The 12,010-nt window shown below is 47.3% G+C and overlaps 1 pseudogene; it reads right to left on the reverse strand.

The window, feature by feature from the left end:
• Positions 1–1,122: 1,122 nt before the first annotated feature.
• LOC133762078 (large ribosomal subunit protein uL10-like) lies at positions 1,123–11,047 on the reverse strand (annotated as a pseudogene).
• Positions 11,048–12,010: the final 963 nt, after the last annotated feature.

Consider the following 12,010-nt stretch of genomic DNA (forward strand, 5'->3'; position numbering starts at 1 on the left):
ACTGCAGCCAATTCTTCTGCTCTGTTATCGTTTTCTTCTCCTCTGGGATTCCATCCACAAGTATGTTACGCCTTTTGAAATTCGTCCCACAGTTCTTGGGTGTTCTGTTCCAGGTTGGTTTTGCTTTTGTTTTTCATTCATTTTTTCTCTTTTTCATTTCAATTTGAGAAGTTTGACGAACATATCTTTAATCTCACTGATTCCTTCCTTGGCCATGTCCAGTCTACTAAGAATGACTCCATCAAAGGCATTCATTTCTGTTACAGTGTTTCTGACTTCTAGCCTTTCCTTTTGATTCTTTCTTGGAATTCCCACCTTTCTCTGGCTTGTATTAGCCATCTGCTCTTGCGTTTTGTCTACTTTTTCCACCAGAGCCCTTCACATAGCAACCAGCGTTATTTAAAACTCCCTATGTGATCATTCCATAAGTACATCACATTTGAGTTTGGTTCTGATGCTTGCTTTGTCTCTTCAGACAGTGTTTTTTCTTGTGTTAGCATGATGTATAATTTTTTGTTGAAAGTAGAATGTGATGTATCAAGTAATAGGAACCAAGGTGAATAATTCTTTAGTGTGAAGTTTTACATTAGTCTGACCGGGAGCTGGGCTGTGTTTAATATTGGCTGTGTGCACAGGTGCCAAAAGCCTCAAAGTCCTCAAGCATCCTTGCTTTTGTCCCCCTGGTTGTCTCTGGGTTTCCCTTGATATTCCCTCTCTGAGAAAGTCAGCTACTTGAAGCTCTTCTGGCTTTGATCCACCTTCACGACACTAGTGCCGTGTTGGCGGGTGGTATGGTGGGGGAAGGAAAGTGTTTCAGATCTTAAGATCAAACATCAGTCTTTCGGTGGGCCCCAAGAGCTGCTTAGCCTCTGTTTGCCCTCCCTTACCTGGAGAGGCTGGAGCTGAGTAATTTCCCATCTGCTACCTCCGACGAGGCACAGAAAAGGTTTTCCCAGTAGAGTGGCTCTTTGTTGTGATTATCTTTCCTCTCCCCTTCTTCACCACGAGAATCTGGTCGGGTTCCTAGAGGGAGGACTGCAAACCCCTAAAATCCCTCACTCCTGTGCAGTTCCACACTTAGGCCTCCCTTTTTTTTTTTTCTCTTTTTTTAAAGAGGAGTCTCTATTTCCTTGCTTTACAAATAAAGCTGCCTGAATTGGTTGCTTTTTGGTGATAGTTGAAGAAACCAAATCTCGTATCCTCCTCCAACTCCTTAGCCTCTTCCTTGGCTTTGAACTTGGCTGGGGCTGCAGCAGCAGAGGCAGCAGCCACAGGGGGAGTAGCCAAGAGGGTCTTGCCCTTTTCAGCAAGTGGAAATACATAGTGGGTTTCCACAGACAATGCCAGGGCCCACTTGTACCTACTGAAGATAGAACGGGAGACTGGTGCCGCTGGGTAGCCAATCTGCAGACACACGCTGGCAACCCTGCAGATACCCTCCAGGAAGTGAGACTGCAGAATGGGATTGTGGGTGCTTCCATCAAACACCCGCTGGAAGATCAGCACAAAGGAGAAGGGGCCGATGTTCAGCACAGTCAGCAGTGTGGGTTCACTGGCTCCTACTCTGACTCCAGTCTTTATCGGTTGCACATCACTCAGCATTGCCCTGGTACCTCTGGAGATTTCAGTGGCGATGTCTAAAGCCTGGAAGAAGGAGGTCTTTGGCCCCAGACCAGAGTTCTAGGCTGTCACAGTGACTTCCCAGGGGCCAGTGGTTCCAGCACAGGTAGTAGGTGACACTTTATTGGCCACCAGCATGTCCTTGATCTCAGTGAGGTCATCCTTGGTGAACAGAAATCCCACATTCCCCCAGATATGAGGCGACAGTTTCTGTGGGGCTGGGTTGTTTCCCAGATGCCCTCGAATGGCCTTATATGTTCAGGTGTCCCTCAGAGGGTCGTGTGAATCTGCTGCACCTGCTTGAAGCCCGTAGCACCTGCTTTCACAATGAAGCATTTTGGATAATCATCCAAAAGCTGGATGATTTTTTTTTAAGATTTATTTATTTTATTTGAAAGGCAGAGTTACAGAGAGGCAAAGAGAGAGAGAGAGAGAGAGAGAAAGTCTTCCATCCACTGGTTCACGCCCCAGATGGCCTCAATGGCCGGAGCTGGTCCAATCCAAAGCCAGGGGACAGGAGCGTCTTCCGGGTCTCGCACAGGGAAGTAGTTGGACTTGCTGGTTTCCCTGTCCTCCCTGGGCAACACGGTGGTGCAGCAGGGATTGGGAAGATGCTGGGTGAGAAGAGCCTCCAACTTTATCAAAATTACCATGTAAATGTTCCTATCAGCTCTCAGCTCCAGAAACTTCCACTCCAGGTAAACAGATCATGGCTGCGACTTGGATTCGCCTGTCTCTCCAACAGCTTGCCCTGTGACCTTCATTCTCCCATAAGTCCAAGAAAAGTCAGTGATTTGTAGTTTGTTCAGCATTATCCTTATCGAAAGATAGGAGGGACAAGTGTCTAAGAGTTTCCGGGCTCCTTACATGTCAGAGCTGAAAGCGGAAGCCCCTGAACCTTTTATAACAGGCAGTGAACCTAACTGCCCTTTGCTGCCGAAGGAGACGTCATTTTTATTACACTGGACAATAAATATATCTGCCCTTCACTCCACAGGGAAACATTATCTCCATCTTCCAAGGCTGTTTATTGTTCTGCCATCCTTGGAGTGATAATGAGGGCTAATCTGGACATGCAGAAATTTAAAAAAAAAAAAAATCCATGGAGAATTGTCTCCCCACTGATGTATAAAAACACTAGGGAAATGGACTGGAAATTGAACTTATAACAGTGGTCCTCACCCCCGGCTGTCCATCAGCATCACCTGGAAGATTTTTACAAACCCAAAGTCCAGAGATTCGGTTTTCATTGGTTTTGAGTGGAGCCCAAGAATTAGTCGTTCATTAAAGCTCCTGTGTAATTCCGACACATAGCCAGGGTGGAGGCCACCTGGCTAAAAGATGACGAGGTGAGGTATCATTAGCAATATTTTTTTCATCTCAGCGCTTCCCACACATTGCTGTCCACGTAGATTATCTAGGAGTCGTGTTCAGCGCAGATTCTGACTCTGTAGGTCTATAGTAGGGCAAATTCTGTTTCTGACAAGCGCCCAGGTGTGGCCTGGTGTTGTCATTCCACTTCGAGCAGCAAGACCTTGGCTCACTGGGGAAGGGCTTCTCCCTAGTACCCATGTCTAACGCTAGACTTTCATGCTTCAAATTTTGAATACTAGCTCAGGAATTTATCATCTCCGAAAAGAGGCGGTAGCCTGACTCTGGAAGCTGGTTCTTGCAGTAAGAATGGAGCCTGTCCTTGGGGCCGGTGCTGTGGTGCAGCAGGTTGAAGCCCTGGCCTGAAGCACCAGCATCCCATGTGGGTGCCGGTTCAAGTCTCGGCTGCTCCTCTTCCGATCCAGCTCTCTGCTATGGCCTGGGACAGCAGTGGAGGATGGCCCAAGTCCTTGGGCCCCTGCACCTGCGTGGGAGACCCGGAAGAAGCTCCTGGCTTCTGGCTTCGGATCAGCGCAGCTCTGGCCGTTGTGGCCATCTGGGGAGTGAACCAGAGGATGGAAGACCTCTCTCTCTCTATCTCTGCCTCTCTCTGTAACTCTTTCAAATAAATAAAATAAATCTTAAAAAAAAAAAAAGAATGGAGCCTGTCCTTTCCTGGGACCACAGGAATACCCTGGGTGTGGACACATTTGAAAGACACTTTAGGATGTTGAAAAATAGAGATTTAGAACACAGGGTCATTTCATGCTAAGCAACAACTTTACTACAAACCTTACATTGGCAAAACACGGGTGGCAGCAGCTGGAGGAGGGTCTGCAAGCTTAAGCCCAAATGTCAGAGAAATCAACAGGAGAATCCTGGTTCTGCTGGAGTCAAAAGTCCTTTTGGCATGAGCCTTTCAAGAAAACATGGTTCTACTGTTTTCTCTCTCTCCTCCTATTGCAAGTAAGGGAACTCATCTCTGAACCCCCTCCCAAGCTTCCAATTACACGTCCAAAGGTCAGGGTAGCCTCCTCTCAGCACCGGCTCCTGGCCCCTTACACCTGTGCTACATCAGCAGGCATGGAGGACTATTCCTCTTCCTGGGCCAGGACGACACCCAAACGAGCCCCTCCAGCCCGACAATCTGTCCACTCTCCAGCATGAACAAACATCTCTCTGGCTACAGGAGAGCAAACAGAAGGCTGGTGCCAGGGAGCCCCGAGGACAGAGAGAGGCACACCTGCTACATCTTGATCCCACCGCTGGCCCTGGGCAGCTGGGAAGGAGGGAGATCAGATGCCTGCTTTTCTGACTTGCCTCTTTAAACAAGTTAATACCTGTCCACCCACCTGCTGCCTCTGGGAGCGTTTTAGAAATACCACTTGGCAATGATGAAATGTGTCACCCTTTCCCAGGAGACCTGGTTTCTCCGCATTGTTGCTGAACCTGGAACAAAAGGTCTTCTCTTTCCCTGACCTCTGTACTTCTCACGCCCATCAGACAAGAACAAGGCCCTGCAAGGCCCTCAAAGCTAAAGGAGGAAGACTGCGGCCACCAGTTGGCTCAGTGGAGAGCAGGCACTGGGCTCCTTTTGCCCTGGATGTGGAATTGCTAGGGAGGCAGGTGTCCGGTACGTCTTTGTGATACACACCGTGATGTGCTAGGCGCTGAGCATCCAAAATGAATAACAGCCTGGCTCTGCCTGTGAAGGGCTTACAAACCCAAGCCTGAGGTAATAGTTTCTAAGGCTAGGACACATGATGTAAGTGCTCAGACAGAGTACAGGCATTTGCTTATTCAGAGAAGTGGACATTTTTTCCTCCAAGGGTGTGAGAGGCTGAAAGCTACCCATAGGGGAAAGGGGGTTCTACGAGCTGCCCCATGCCAGAGGTTTCATATCAGAGCATTTCTCTTAACTCTCCCTGGAAGGCGAGCCTGCGCACAAGCCCCCGGGGTGCAGACCCGGGAGAGCCACAGAGCGCCCTCGGTCCACGGAATGTCTTCAGCCAGCACTGGCAGCTGGTGAAGAAGACCTGGCTCCTGTTTTCCTCATGACGCCCCCTCTTATGACTGCAAAACTGAGAATTCAAGGGTTGCAGGAGCCAGGAAGATACCACAGAGGTGTGGGACCACAGAGGCAGCAGGAAGTACAGGGGTCCAGAAGTTCCTAAGGAAAGGTGCGTTATCTGGGGCCGGTGCTGTGGCATAGTGGGTCAAGCCGCTGCCTGTGGTGCCAGCATTCCATGTGGGCACCGGTCCAAGCCCTGGCTGCTCCACTTCCGATCCAGCTCTCTGCTATGGCCTGGGAAAGCAGTAGAAGATGGCCCAAGTCCTTGGGCCCCTGTATCCGTGTGGGAGACCCAGAAGAATCTCCTGGCTCCTGGCTTCTGATTGGCTCAGCTCTGGCTGTTGCAGCCACTTGGGGAATGAACCAGTAATGGAAGACTCTCTATCTCTCTCTCTCTATCTCTCTCTCTTTCTCTTTGCCTCTACCTCTCTGTAACTCTGCCTTTCAAATAAATAAATAAATCTTTTTTTTCTTTTAATTTCATTTTCCATGAGCTTTTTGCACACCCCTTCCCCACGTCTATGTATTCTAAAGAAATTCTCATTCAAAACCAAAGACAACACCACACTGCCTGCCTCTTTGCTTTCTCAGCAATTCTGGAGCTGCTCCTGGCCCTCCGCGTCACCATTTCCATCCATGTAAGTTCTGGCACATCACCTCCTGGGCCCTTTAAGACTCCAGTTCCTCCTTAGAGAAAAAAGGACAATAATGCTCAGTCTGCATTATCACCAGGTGGTTGTGATAATTTAATTATCCATTATCTATAAGGCATTTACAAACTATAAATCATTGCCAAACTGCAAGCAGTTTAATCAGTATCGAGTCTTCCTTATCTCTGAACCTTTAATTTATGCTCTGTCTCTGTTAGAACTTAGGGACATACATTCCAATGTGTTTTCCAGGATTCCACTGATGATATTTGTTGGGAAAAGTCCTCTTTTCCTGCTGCCCTAACTTGTTGTGAGTACAGCTTATGGGATTGTTAACTGGCTGCCCTGCAGCAAATCCAATCAACAAATATTTACAAGCTGCTGAGCTCAGCCTTGTAGACGATACAAAAAAAAAAAAAAAAGAAAAGCGTGAGCCCCACTTTCTGCATTAAAGGAGCCCAGTGCCCAGCCACCCCAGAGAACCCATATTTCCCAGCGGAGAGCTCACTGCCTGTGCTCCCTGGATGCCCTCGTGCACCTGGAGCTTTCCCTCACATACAGGGAACAGCTGGTGCTCATGATTTAAGGCTCAGTACAAACAGCAGGGAGAATTTATTTTACAAGCTGCCTGGCTTGGCAAAATTCCAGACCTCATCAAACAAAAAGATAAGGGTGATGATGAGAGTGATAAAAATGATGCTGCATAGCTGGTCTTTATATACCAGCATAAAAGAAGTGCAGTCTACACAGGACGTGCCCATGTTGGATCATCGCCTCAGCTTCACCCAGAATAGTTACGCAGGACCTTCTCAGGGCCTGTAAAACTCCCAGGTGAGCCCAGATGCTTCACATGGTTGTGCCTGGAAGCTGGGCCTGCGAAAGTGTCTGCAGGGGTCCTTTGTCTGCACCTGGTTAAAGGGGCATCACTGACAACACAACATGGGAAAGTGCCCAGCAAAAGGACCCCAGAATTTCAAAACCCAAATAATACTAAGAATCACCACATCCAGCTAGTGGTGGTGACCTTCCTGTGCACAGTTGAGGTTTTGCTATTAAGTCTCGTGGAAAATGTAGAGCATGCACGTCTTACGCTTTGGGTTATTTCCACGACCTGATTCATAAATAAACGTCTACTGCTTGGTGAGAAGCACCATCCTCACCCACACCGAGGGCTTTCCCGGCCAGCTAAAGCACTGCGCCCCTTCTCAGCTTACTTAACTCCCGACAGATCATCACAGATGCTGTCATTATTCTCATTCTAAAGCTGGGAAACTGAGGCTCGCAGAGGTCACATCGCAGGGCAAGGGCCTCTGTGCTGCTCCACTCCGCCTGTGACCCTGAGGACAGACGCGGGCATGCCCTGCTCCCCGTGCCTTCTCAGTGAGTGGCTGTGCTTTCAGGGGGTAGCACAGGATGACAGGGAAGCCCACCCACAGTCCCAGCCTCTGCTCCTTAGCCTACTGGCCATTTCATGAAGGTTTTTTTTTTTTTTTAAGATGTATTTATTTGGAAGGCAACGTTACTAGTTCACTCTCTCAAACGGCCACAACAGCCAGGGTTGAACCACGCTGAAGCCAGGAGCTTGGAACTCCATCCTGGTCTCCCGTGTGGTGGCAGAGGTGTCCAAGTACATGGGCTGTCCTGTGCTGCTTTTCCAGGCACATTAGCAGGCGTTTGTATGGGAAGTGGAGCAGCTGGGACTTGAACCAGAGCTCATAAGGGATACCAGCATCACAGACAATGGCTTAGCCCACTGTACCACAATGCCGGCCCCAGATTCTTTATTTGATACCCAGAAGGAGAGGTGGGGTTGACTCAGAGAAACCCCTCCCAGGACTGCAAAAAGAATTCAAAACACACTGTTCCCATCATTGCTGATTCTCCCTTTTCCAACCTCCGTGGTGTTCTCATTGGTAGGAAATTCCTTACAGTTGCTTCCATAACTCATCAAAGGATAAGGCATGAAAAGCTTTCAAACCTAAAGTGTTTCAGAAATGTAGGTAACACCCACAAATGTTTATGGCTCCAGTTTTCTCTTTTTCCATGGGGCCTTCGCTTAGAGACGAGAACACATTAATTATTCATCGTGGGCAAGAAATACTGCTCTTGAGTTTTTCCATCCATGAAATGTGAATAATAAAATCAAGCCCACCTGTTTCACATGGTTTAGGGAATGTACACCGAGAATACCAAAAATTAAGTTAGGAGTAATTTAAAATATGTGCCCAAGTACCGTCTTCTCTGGTTTTCCCAGTCTAGAGAGGCCTACTACCACCTTTCACTCTCTTAGACCAGCCTGTCGTCTTTTATTTATAGCAGCTCTCATTTCCCAAATTAACTTTTTAATTAAGTTGTCTCCTCAAGTACTGCCCGCCTCTCCAACAACAATGAAATTCCTTGCAAGAAGGGATTTTGTCTTCCTGACTGACATTGCAGTGTTGGCCTTCAAACACATCTCTGGTACATGGTAAATAAGTGCATATTGAATGATTAAAATATTTGCATCAAGACATATCTTTATGAATATTTTTAAATATTTGTATTAAAACACACCTCTATGAATATTTTTAAATTAGATTTTAGGTTCATAGGAAAGATAAATCATAGTCCTTGGTTAATGGCACACTCATCACTGATCCATGCACAGCCCTCTTTTATTCATTTGGCTATGTAAATAGGTCTTTAAAAAAATCGTATCCTAAACATATGACAAAACAGAACCTGAAACAAAGCTAGGGTCCTTCATCTGACCACAGGGCTCTGCTTCCCAGCCCATTCCCACGCCTGCCCCCGTCATTTGGAATCTCAGGGTTTTCATTTCTTGTCCCAAACCACCTCCCTATAAGCAGGGCCTGAGGTGGGGGTTGTTGTACAAATGAGCTGCCGAGGGAGAGTTTTCTGGAGAAGGGAGGGGGGAAGGGGAGAGGGGGAAAGCTCAGCAAGGATGACCCTGACCCCCAGGGGAGCTGCAGGTGTCGACCCCCAGCTTGAGGCAAGGAACTAGCTGTTCATGCCCTCAGGTAAGAAGGAAAACAGGGCACAGCCTCCTGGGTGAGCCAGCCCCCACTTGGGCAGGGAGAATTCTCTGGAAAGGGAGGAAGCCTTGAACCATTGGAAGCTGGGGATCTGTGCACCTGACGAGGAAGAGGGGGTCCGGGTATGTCCTCTAGGTCCTGTTTCCCCTTTCATACAGTTTTATCAAATTTGTATGTCTTCTATAAAAGCATGCAGTTGACTTCTCCCTCTCTCTCTCTGCCTCTGCCTCTCTGTAACTCTGCCTTCCGAATAAATAAGTAAATCTTAAAAAATAAATAAATAAAAGAAGCATACAGATGTTTGGAACTTTTTAGGAAAGCAACCATTAAATTTTATTCTGACTGCTGTATACTAATTCATGCTTTATTCCCACACTGTCCCACTGATGGTCTTTTGATCTGTCTTTAGGTCTTTGCTGTTACAAACAGTACTGCTAATGTATGTTCCCTGGTGTAGAATTGCAAGAATTTTTTTTTTGACAGGCAGAGTTAGAGAGTGAGAGAGAGAAAGACAGAGACAAAGGTCTTCCTTCCATTGGTTCACCCCCCAAATGGCCACTCTGGCTGACGCACTGCACCGATCTGAAACCAGGAGCCAGGTGCTTCCTCTTGGTCTCCCATGCAGGTGCAGGGCCCCAAGCACTTGGGCCATCCCCCACTGCATTCCCGGGCCACAGCAGAGAGCTGGACTGGAAAAGGAGCAACCGGGACAGAATCCGGTGCCCCAACCGGGACTAGAACCTGGTGTGCCGGTGCCACAGGTGGAGGATTAGCCTAGTGAGCCATGGTGCCAGCCACAAGAATTTCTTAGTGTAAGGCTGGGGTGGAATGGGGTGTGAGCTTGAAAAAAACAATGTCAGACCATTTCCCAGAGTGATTTTATTCATTTACTTGCACAGCGACCCTGCTGTCCGCCTCCTCTCCAACATTATCGTTGTGAACTGCGTGAGTATGTGATAGCATTGTATTGCAGTCTCAATTCACACGTCCTTAGTCACTGATCATCCCTTCATGTGTTTATCAGATATACCTGCTTCCTCTGGAGTAAAATGCTTGCTCATATCTTTTGCCTATTTTTCTATAAGCTATTGTGCTTTTCTATTGATTTGTAGAAGTTATTTGTATATTCTTTGCCTTTTGTGTGTATTATCAATATTGTGCATATCTTCTTTTAGCATATAACTTGTTTTCTCACTTTATGGTGCCTCTTTTTTCTTTCCTTATTTTTCACTGATTCAAGAGACAGACATTAAAATAGACAGACCAAGCTTCCCTCTGCTGGTTCAATCCCCCAAATGCCCACGGTGGCTAGGGCTGGGCCTGGTCAAAGCTAGGAGCCAGAAACTCAATCCAGTAGGAACTCAGTTACTTGAACCTTCACCTGCTGTCTCCCAGGGTGCACATTAGTAGGAACCTGGAATCGGGAGGAGGGCTCAGACTACACCCAAGCACTTCCGTGTGGGATGCCGGGGTCCCAACCAGCAGCTTAACCATTAAACCAGGTGCCCTCCCCCATGGTATCCTTCAATGAACAAAGGTTCTTGACTTTATTACAGTCACAGCTATCCATCTTTTTCTTTCATAAGGAAGTCTTCCTTTAAGGAACTAGAAGGACAGGTTCACTCTGAGAGGGGGCAGTCATAAAGGGAGCCAAGTTAGAGGCAACACTGTCATGACTACCAAAGCACTGTCCCATCTGAGACAGCCCTGAGCAGCCAGCACAAGTGACCAGCTGGCTGGCTGGCAGGTGTGTTCTGGTACAGAACTAGATACATCATGCTAGCAGAGCTGCAACCATTACAAATTCTAATCATAGACTGTAATTAACTTTTCCTTGCTCCGACGCCCGCTCGCTAAGCAACCTTCTGATTATAATTTGGCTTCCCATGTATCTTGCCTACGGGGAGAGAATGTACTGTTCAGGCTGACGTGAGGATCCAATCCATTAAACAGTTACATGCCATGATATAAATTAATAAATTCGTATTCTGATTTTATCATCTGCCTCATCCGAGCTCTGTAGGCGTGAGTCAGCATCCCCAAGTCTAATCAACAGAGACATGGAGAATATCGAGCTTCTGAGCTGAGAAACGAAGAACTAAACCCAGGACCAGAATGAATCACCAAGGTAACATTGCCCAAGAGGCCCTCAGCCTGATGGAGAAGGCCTTCCTACGTGTCACGCGATACAGACCGGGATTCAAGCTGACTTCTGCCATTATAAAGAGTTGCATATTCAAAACCATGGTTTGCTTCCGTTCAGGTGAAGACGAAGAATAGGGCCGGATCATGAGACTCATATTGAATATTTATTGGCCTTTGAGCACACACCAGATGCTGCACAAATCCTAGGCAGAAGGTTAAGATTTACAGACATGTTTGAGAAGAGCAAAAAACAAAAACAAAAGAACAAAAAAAGGACAGATGGTTCCCACTGAGGAGAAATGGAATGAGGGGTGTCTGACTGCGAGTTCTTGCCACACTTGAGGATTCGTGCTCCAGGATGCAAAACAGAAGAAGGTGACCTCAGAGACCGAAAAATAATCAATAAAACCTAAATTAAACAATAACAAAACAAAGACAGGAGAAAGAAACACAGGGCATAGCAGAGCCAACAGGAATGTGCCGGGGCAGTAAGATTATCCAGACCTGGAGAGTGATTTAGGACGTGTAGGATGAGGGCAAGGTCTTTGAAGTGAGTTCAAAAGGTGAAGTGGAGGTGAGCCCCTCAGAACAGACTGGGAGGTCAGCAATGCCGCATGGCATCACCGCTCTACCCCACACCCTTGGACAAACAGCACCTGCGGGGACACAGCTTGGCCGCTGAGATCTGTTATGCCGAATAACAAAAGAACAAGTTGATACGAACAGTATTATCTGTAGATCCTTAACTTAATGAAGGCATGTGAGCCAATCACAAAAAAAAAAAAAAAAAAAAAAAAAAGTGGGAAGAGGGAAACCCATACTGATGACCCAACAAGATTGGTTGCTCAAAGAAAAATCTGTTCGAGAAGGAATGAGAAAGATGAAAGAGACTGATTGAAAGATACTCATTGTTTCCGAGTGGCTCCCACCAGAGCAAGATCCCTGGATTGGCAAGAAGTGCAGGGGCCGGAGAACCATCTGAGATGTTCTTTTTTCTAAAGATGAGGTAGAGATAAGTCACCCAGCAGGGGCTGATTCTGACCAGAGCCTGCCCGACCAGCCATGTGGAAAACTTGGGCGTCCAAGGCTCAGCGAAACAGCAGGACCAGGATAGAGCT

This window comes from Lepus europaeus, chromosome 1 (genome assembly GCF_033115175.1).
Source record: "Lepus europaeus isolate LE1 chromosome 1, mLepTim1.pri, whole genome shotgun sequence".
Classification (NCBI taxonomy): Eukaryota; Metazoa; Chordata; class Mammalia; order Lagomorpha; family Leporidae; genus Lepus; species Lepus europaeus.